Source organism: Mandrillus leucophaeus, unplaced genomic scaffold (genome assembly GCF_000951045.1).
Source record: "Mandrillus leucophaeus isolate KB7577 unplaced genomic scaffold, Mleu.le_1.0 Scaffold282, whole genome shotgun sequence".
In the NCBI taxonomy this organism is placed as follows: Eukaryota; Metazoa; Chordata; class Mammalia; order Primates; family Cercopithecidae; genus Mandrillus; species Mandrillus leucophaeus.
This window is the reverse complement of record NW_012102943.1, coordinates 648,291-658,238: the sequence shown is the minus strand read 5'-3', so window position 1 is coordinate 658,238 and position 9,948 is coordinate 648,291.

Sequence of the window (9,948 nt, the reverse complement as noted above, 5' to 3'; positions counted from 1 at the left end):
GATGGAGTAAAATTGTGGCTAAAATGTGGAATGAGAATTCAAGCTTCACTCAGTTCCACAGTCCACTTCATCTACCGTGGTGGTCCAAAGTACCTCCAGCCCAGAATGTAGTTCACAAGAACCTAGACTGATAGTTGCCAGCTGCTGGCAGAAGCAAATACAAAGTCTTTCAGGAGGAACTCACCTTCATTTCAGATCTCAAAGAATTTCTGTAAGTAAAATTCCAAGGAATAGCAAAACAAGAGAAAATTTAAATAGAGCACAAGAACTTTGCAAAAGAGAAATATATGATACAAACGAAAAGTGGCTTTTTTTTTTTTAAACATATTTAGAAACAGAAAAAAATGTACTGGAAAATATGTACAAGGAGAAAGATACTCTGAAGAGTAATCAGGTGAAATTGAAAGTTAATTAAATAAAACTTCTAGAAAATAGAATTATAGTAGTTGAAATTTAAAACTGAAAATTAATTTGAGTTTTAAAAATTTATTTGAGTTAATTTTAGTTGAAATGGATAGACTTGATAGGCGATTATACACAGTGAAGAGAGAATTAGTGAATCAGAACTAGATCTGGGAAAGGTATTCATAAGATAATCCACAGAGAGCAAGGGATGAAAAAACTAAAAGAAAAGTGAGGGAAAATGGAGAACACAATGAAAGACCTAAATATATCCTACATCTGTTATGGACTGTGTATTGAAATCCTAGCCCTCAATGTGATGGTATTAAAAAGGGGGATCTCTGGGAGGTAATTAGGTCATGAGGTAGAGCCCTCATGACTAGGATTAGTGCTCTGTAATAAGAAACATGAGAGAGTTTGCATCCTCTCTGCTCTTTGCTATGTGAGGATACGATGAGAAGACAGCCACATGGAAGCCAGGAAGTGAGCTCTCACCAGGCACAAGATCAGCTGGCAGCTTGATCTTGGACTTTTCAGTCTCCAGAACTGTGAGAAATAAACGTTTGTTGTTTAAGCCACCCAGGCTATGGTAATATGTTATAGCAGTCCAAACTGACTAAGGCAACATCAAATCAGACTCCTAGAAGGAAAGTTTAGAGGGAATGTGGTAGAATAAATACTTGAAAAGATAATGGCTGAGAATTGTCCAGAAATGATGAAAGACACCAACCCACAGATTCAAGAGGCCCAGTTGAATTCCAAGCAGCATAAATAAAGGATACACATATCTGGACACTTTATAGTGAAACTTCAGAACATTAGAGGCATCTAAAGTCAGCCAGATTGGTGAAAAGTATTACATTCAAAAGGATTGCAGTGTGAAAGAAATTTCAAAAGGAAAAGGAAAGATTTGCAGTCAGGCTGTCAGCTGTTTTCTTAACGACAGCAGTGGAAGCCACAAGATACTGGAATGATCACCTCTATATGCTGAGAGGGTATAAATTATCCGTTAAGTGCAAAATAAAGACATTTTCAAACAAAAGAAATTAGAGAGACCTTCACTAAAGGAAAATTTAAAGTCCATATTTAGAAGAAGATCTGAGATGCAAAAGGAAATAAAGAACCCAACAGAGGTAAATGTATGGGTAAATTTTGATTCTAATAATAAAGTATTATGGAGCATAAGAAAAATGAACTTAAAATATGTGACATTATTATTATAAAAAATGGAATGCAGTGAATAGAGATTTTTTAAGTCCCTATATTTTCTTCAGTCACTAAAGATATTGCTTAATTTTTTGTTAATACTTTATTAATTTATACATGTTAAAATTATTAGGATATGGCTAGAGAATAGAAATAAAGTCTTTAAGTTCCAAATTATTAAGAATAAAGCAAAATAAAATAAGGGAAAATTAATCCAAAAGAAGTTCAATAAAGGAGGACAAAAATAATAGGTGGAAGCTATAGAATAAAATAACAAGGTGAATATGACTGTAAATATATCTGTATTAATACAGTAAATAGAAATAGAATAATTTTTAAAATATCAAAATAATATTTATAAAAGACATATCTAAAACATAAGAATGCAGAGAGTTTAAAAGTAAAAGGGATAGGAAAGATTTAGCAGGCAAATTTTGCCAAAAGAAAGCCAATATATTAATATTCATATCAATAATTATTACTACTGCCCCTGCTACTACTGTTTATTGAGCACCTACTATGTAATAGGCAATATATGAATTCATCTTAACAACATCCCTCTAAGGTAGTTACCTGAAATTTTTAAAGTATAGTTTATATACAATAAAATGCACAGATCTTAAGTGTATGGTTGAATGAGTTTTGACAAATGAATACACTGGTACAACTTACCCAGAAAGTTTCTTTTTGCTTGTTTGCAGTCAAACATCACCTCCCTCACATACCCAATAACCACTGTCTAGATTTTTATCACCAGAAATTAGTTTTGCCTGCTCTCGAACTTTATATCAATGAGATAATACAGTATGTATTCTACTCTTTCCAGTCTCTACAGTACTGAAAGGCAGATTGAAGGGAGGTTGGAATGGACGTTGAGGGCCACCCCACCATATCCACCATTCTGCACCTTCCTATGCAAATCATGATCAAGGACTCCAAGGGTCTAAGTGAGGGGTCACAAATTCTCACACAACCTTATGGCAAATTGTGACCAAGGAATCCTAGGGTCTATGTGAGCGATCACGGGAGAACCCACAGATTCTCATGCTGGTTATAAAGTGTGACTTTGAACAAATGCCTCTGTCTTTCTGAGGCTCAGTTTCCCATGAGTAAAATGAACGAATTGCCATAGACCATCTCAGAGAAATTCTAAACCCTAAAGCCACAGTCTCATATATAATGATATATATATGTCCTGGGACCTATCCGGTCACGTTTGGTAGGAGAAACGTAGCTGAAGCCGGGAAAAGGAGGACTCTCAGAGTTGCAAGATCTGAGAGCTGAACTTCTCCTATTCATTTCATTGGTGAGAAACAGAAGCCCAAACTGAAGGGGACCTGCTAGTAAGTGGCAGGGCTGGTCTCAGCATTTTTTTTTTTTTGGCTCCTATGTCATCACTTTTTCACTGGCGATGGGTGGTGTTCCTCTCATCCAAGCACTTCCAGGCCCTTTGTTCCCATTGTGAGGTAACCCTGAGGTCTGCCTACCCCATAGAGGGTGCTTTGGGGGTTTCCTCCAGAGTTCTTAATCTGCCTGGGCCCAACCCTGGAACTATTCCTCATTCAATGGTGTCTTTTCCTGCCTTATTTCAGAAGGATCTACCAGTTGGCCCTATCTTGTGCCAAGACTGACAGCAAGGAAGCTTCTGGCTGAGTAAGAGTTTAGGGGAGGCTCTGAGTTGGGTGGAAGCTGTGAACACGTTTTAGGTAGAAAGGGGATACAGCTTTGGAGAACCTGAGCCCAATAAGCTCTTGAAGTTGTCCCCTAACACAATCTTACTTTAACAATTAATATTCACATTTTAAAAAAATGCTCATGGTTAAACTATGATTTATTTTAACTGAAGGATTTACAATGAAAAGCTATAGTCTCCTTATCTGACTTACTCTATCTAAAGCTGTTCTTTTTAGGACTATCTTTCTGTGTTTTAATCAGTGATTTGATCACTTCTTAGTCTTTTGGCTAAGATCAAGTGTAGTAAAATCAGTGGTTTGTTTTAGTTCTTTAGTCCTTCATTTCTCTATACAATATAATGATATTTCTCAATTGATCAACATTATATTAGATGAAAATTTGTACCTCTTAAACTCCCCTACTTTACTTCTCGATATAATTATTTTACTGTTTTAGTTCTTTATTGCTTACCTTCATAATTTTAATAATGATATAAATATAAAACTAAATTTCTTTTAGATTATAAATGATATTCATTTCCTGTTGCTGCTATAGCAAATTACCACAAGTTTAGTAGATTAGAACAATGCAAATGTGTTCTTTCATAGTTCTAGAAGTCAGAGGTCCTAAAATCAAGGTGCGACAGGGCTGTGTTTCTCTGGAGGCTCTAGGGAAGAATCTGTTTCCTTGTTTTTTCCAGCTTCTAGAGGCCTCCTGCATTTCCTTGGCTCATAGGCATCTTCTTCCATCTTTAAAGCCAGTAGACTAGAAACTTCTTTCCTCTGTGATCCTCCTGCCTCCCTCCTATTAAAAAACCTTGTGATTATATTAGGACAGTCCAGATAACCCAGGATAATCATCGCACCTTGAGATCCTTAACTTCATCACATCAGGAAAGTCCCCTTTGCCATCTAAGGTAACAAGTTCCCGAGATTAATTAATGTCTTTGAGAGCTGTGATTCTGCCTACCACACCATACATTCCACTTTACCTGGGACAATTCCACTGTGTGCCTGTTGTTCTGGTGAAATGTTAACATAGCCCCTTTTATTCTCAAAAGTGTCTCCACTTGAACAAATAAATTATATGAACACCCTACTTATCCAGTGCTTCCCAATCTTTTTCACATCATAACATGAAGGAAATAACATTTTGGAGGTCCTTGAGATCAAAGAACAGGCTGTTCTTAACTACAGATTTTTAAAAAAATCACCTCAGGTGCTCTAGCTGCCTTAGGACCCACCTGGCACTCAGCACCCCCTATGACTCATTTGTGGTACCCCATTGGTCACTGCACATGATTGGGAAAGTCTTCCTCATGGTAAAGCAATATAATGTGTTTAAAGCCTGTTCTTTTGATGAGCTCCTGTGTGAGCAGCATTTTGTTCCAAGAAGAGGAGTATACCTGGGTCTCATACATGTGCTCTGACACTCCTGTCACTGTGATCCTGCCTGCAGATTGCCAGGCAGAGGTGCTCTCTGGCATCCTTTGACATATGCTGTGCAGGTCTCTGTCCCTGCAAAATTCATCATCTCTCATGCATTCTCCCCGGCACTAGAGTCCTGACATTGGTGGCAGAGCAGTCCTGTTTAATCACAGGATGGGATCTTGAATTACTTGCAACATTTTTTTTCTGAATCCTCAGAGTGCATGCATCTATTACCTCTGTCACATTGTTTTTTCTTTAAACATATTTCATTTACCACAAAAATACAATTGACATAATGTTTTATTGGGTATTAGTTCATTCTCACATTGTATTAGTTTGTTCTCACACTGCTATACTACCTGAGGCTGGGTAATTTATAAAGAAAGGAGGTTTAATTGATTCACAGTTCCACGTGACTGGGAAGCCTCAGGAAACTTAGTCATAGCAGAAGGTGAAGGGGAAGCAGGCATGTCTTACATGGCAGCAGGAGAGAGAGTGAGTGTGTAGGGGAAGCTGCCACTTTTAAACCATCAGATCTGAGAACTCCCTCAGTATCACTGGAACATCATGGGAGAAACCACTAATGACCCAATCAACTGCCACCCAGGCCCCTCCCTTGGGGCTTACAATTCGAGATGAGATTTGGGTGGGGACACAAAGCCAAACCATATTATATCATAATTACCTCCTTTCAAATCATCAAAAAATCACAATAAGAAATGTGTAGAACATGCCAGATGTGGTGGCTCATGCCTGTAATCCCAGCACTTTGGGAAGCCGAGGTGGGCAGATCATGAGGTCAGGAGATCAAGACCATCCTGGCCAACATGGTGCAATCCCATCTCTACTAAAAATACAAAAATTAGCCAGGCATGGTGGTGTGTGCCTGTAGTCCCAGCTACTCAGGCGGCTGAAGCAGGAGAATTGCTTGAACTTGGTAGGTGGAGGTGGCAGTGAGCTGAGATCATGTCACTGCATTCCAGCCTGGGCAACAGAGTGAGACTCCATCTCAGGAAAAAGAAAAAAAAAAAAAGAAAGAAAGAAAAAGAAAAAGAAAAAGAAAAAAGAAAAATAAATGTTTAAAGTAATAGCATGGCCTGAGGTACATTCCAGTTGTGTTGATGTGGCCCCGGCACTTTTCCTATGTACTTGAGCTGATGTTTTCTTGCTTCAGTGGCTGTTTTTCATCTGTTCCACTACAGTGCTAATTTACTTTATAAGATACACCCTCCTAAGTCACCAGCATGTCATATCCTGATGGTGTTTGGCCTTCTTTAGAGCCATTTTATTTTTTCTAATTTCCATTTCAAAGTTAAGGAATTTTCAAATTCATTTCTCAGCACTTGTGCCACTTAATGAATTCTTGAATTTTGTTGTGATTGGATTGCCAAATATTGAAATCATAATGCTGATGAATGCTTATAACACAGCAAAGAATTACCCAGACCACCCATAGGAGTTCCATGAGTGTGAATAACGGCACTGCTGTCTGTATAGTGACAAAAGTAGGTGGGCCTTTTGTATCCCAGCTGAAGTGTCCACTGTGTGGCAATAACAGTGTAGCAAGCTTTACGGTGTAGCAGGCAACACTCACCGCAGCTAGGGGATAGGGCTCCAGCTCTGGTAAAGGAGGTACAGGAAGGGTACCTACAGCATCTCCTATACGCCTCATAGGGCTGCCATGAGGATTGACTCAATCATCAAGAAACTAGCACAGTTCCTGGCACATTGTAAGCGCATGATTCTTTATTTTCTTTTTTTTTTTTTAAGATACAAAACCTGAGAATTTTAGAGCTAGAAGCAACTGTAGGGGGCAGTGCTCTTAACAGAAAGAGGCTGGACAGTAGTGCGATCAGTCACAGAATGTTCAGGAGGATGGATCAGGGACCCAAGGGGTCTCAAAAAGAGAGAAGGAGAGGGAAAGAGGACACTGGGTAGGGTTCCTGTGACATCTCAGGGGCTGGTACCCTTGGAGGCTTGGGATGGGTAGAGTGATTAAAAAAAAAAAAAAAAAAAAAAGGGAAGTTACATTCCTCAAGATTATTGAATGCAAAAGGATTAATTTCCCTAAAATCTCTCAGCAGCATAACCCCTCATGTTATATATAGAAACTTTGGTGCCTGATCTCATCTAATTTTCCAGTAACCCAGGGAGGGAGGCAGAACCAAGGAGAGTTTTCAATCTCACTTTCCCGATGATGAAACCAAATGGAGATCAAAAATCTTGCTCAGGTCACCCAGCTGGGAAGTAAGGGGGAAAAAACCTTCAAATTACTTTCTACCACTCAGCAGAAATAAGTCACTACCAGTGGCTGGCCACACAACATGTTAGCACATGACTGAAGCAAGTCCCTCCAGAAGCTTGTCCTTTAGGGCAGTGGTTCTACAGCATGAGAGAGCATCAGACTCTCCTAGACGGCTTGTCAAAATGCAGATTGCTGTCCCCCCATAACCCAGGGTTTCTGATGCATTAGGTGTAGAGTAGGACCTAGAATTTGCATTTCTGCAAGTTCCCAAGTGATGCTGACACTGCTGATCTAGGGACCACACTTTGAGAAGCACTGGCACAATGGTTAAGACAGAATGCATGCTAGCGAGGTGCAGTGGCACGCACCTGTAGTCCCAACTACTCGGGAGGCTGAGGTGGGAGATCACTTCAGCCCAGAAGTTTGAGGCTGTAGTTTGCCATGATCACTCCAAGCTGGGCAACATAGCAAGACCTCATTTCTAAAAAAACGAAACAAAAGACAAGAAAAATGGAGTGCATACTCTAAGGCAAAGATTTTAATAGTATGTGCTATAAGCAAGAGGTTGTATTTAATATGACTATGTTAATATACATCAGAGCTTCTAAGAAGACCTATGAAAAAACAGTTGTGCACATATTGAAAGTGGAGGAGACAGGTGGGGTTAGAAGGGGGAGAAATGAGAAAATTGTGAAGAGTAAAGGTCTTAAGCAAAACAATAAGTACCGGTATTTATGATTTTAAATTTAAACACCATAAATCTGTACCTTTCTATACATAGATACATATTTCTATAATTGTATAATATAGGGTTTGGAGAACAATACACACATGCTGGTACCTGTAAACCTTTGGAAAGGGGAGTGAATTTGGGGAAAGGGGATTTTCAATTTGTATATTTCTATATTGTCTAACTTCTAAGAATATATTAACCTATTACTTATATAATTTTTTATTGAATATCTTAATGGCTTTATTGAAGTATAAATTACATACAATAAACTGCACATATTTAAAGCAGTAACTTGATAAATTTCAACATACGTATTCACCTGTGAAATTATCACCACAATCAAACTGGTGAACAAATTTGTCCCCTCGAAAATTTCCTCATGCCCCTTTATAATCACCCTCTCTCCTGTCCCTCCTCTGCATTCCTAGGCAATGACTGATGTGTGTTTTCTGTTACTCTATATTATTTTGTATTTTCTAGAATATTATATAAATGAAATATTTTTCCTAATGTCTTTTGCTTAGCATATTTTATGATTTATCCATGTATAATTATTTTGATATTTATCCATTTTGTAGCTGCATTAATAGTTTATTATTTTTTTAGTTGAGTCATAATTTTTGTTTTAAAATTATTTTTCAAATAAATGTTTTTGTGTATATTTAGCATTTACAACATGATGTTATGGGATAAATATAGATAGTAAAATCGTAACTATAGTGAAATGAATTGTTGTCTCCATCATTTCACATAGCTACCCATTATTTGGAGTTTCTTTTTTTGTGGCAAGAGCAGCTAAAATTTACTCATTTCACAGGAATTTGAAATACAGTGCAATTTTTTTATTTTTAAAAATTTTTTTTTAATTGACATAACTATACATATTTATGAGGTACACAGTGATGTATACAATGCACAGTGATTACATCAGGGTAATTAACATATCCATCATCTCAAACACTTATTTCTTTGTGTTCAGAACATTCAAAACCCCTCTTCTAGCTATGTGAAAATACATCCTGTATTATTGTTACCTATGCTCATCCTACAGCACTATAGAACTGATTCCTAGCTAGCTGTAATTTTGTATCCTTTAACAAATCTCTCCCTATCCTTTCCCTCCACCTGCTCAGCTACTAGCAACCTCTGTTGTACTCTTTGTACAGTACAATTGTATAACCTATAGTCCTCATGTTGTCCCTTTGATCTCTAGACTTGGGGATCCTACATATCTGCTACTCTGTATCCTCTCAGCTGCACTTCTCCATTTCCTTCCTCCAACCCTCCTGGGCCCTGGTCACCACTGTTTGATTCCCTATCTCTGTGTATTTGATATATAAATGAGATTCCACATATAAATGAGATATAAAATGTATTCCACATATAAATGAGATCATGCAATATTTTTTCTTTCTCTGTCTGGTTTATTTCACTTAGCATAATGTCCTACAGTTTCATCCATGTTGTGGCAAATGTCAGGACTCCCTTCTTTTTTTAGAAAAATGTTTGTATATATACCACAGTTTCTTTATTCATTCTGCTGTCAACAGACACTTAGATTGTTTCTATATCTTGGCTATTGTGAATAAAGCTACAATGAATATGGAGGTGCAGATATCTTTATGGGGTGATGATTTCATTTCCTTTGAGTATTTGCCGAGAAAGGGGATTGCTGGGTCATGTGGTAGTTTTATTTTTAACTTCTTTAGAAACCTTTATAGTGTTTTCTATCCCACCAAGAGTGTACTAGAATTCCCTTTTCTCGACATCCTCACCAATATTTGTTGTCTTTTGACTTTTTGATAATAGCCAACCTAACACGTATGAGTTGGTATCTAATAATGGTTTTGATTTGCATCTCCTTGATGATTAATGACGTTGAACACTTTTTCATATACTCGCTGAGCATTTTATTTCTTCTTTGGAGAAATGTTTATTCAGGTCCTTTGCCCATTTTTAAATTGGGTTGTTTTTCTATTGCTGAGTTATATGAGTTTTTGATAAATTTTGGATATTAAGCCCTTATTAGACATAGGGTTTGCATATGTTTTTCAATTCATAAGCTGCCGTTACACTTTGTTGATTGCTTCCTTTGCTGTGCAGAAGCTTCTTAGTTTGATGTAGTCCTATTTATTTATTTTTGTTTTTGTAATCTGATCTTTTGGTCTGATATCCAAAAAAATCATTGCCAAGGCCAATGTCCAGGAGCTTTTCCCCTACGTTCTCTTCTAGGAGTTTTGTAGTTTCAGATCTTACAT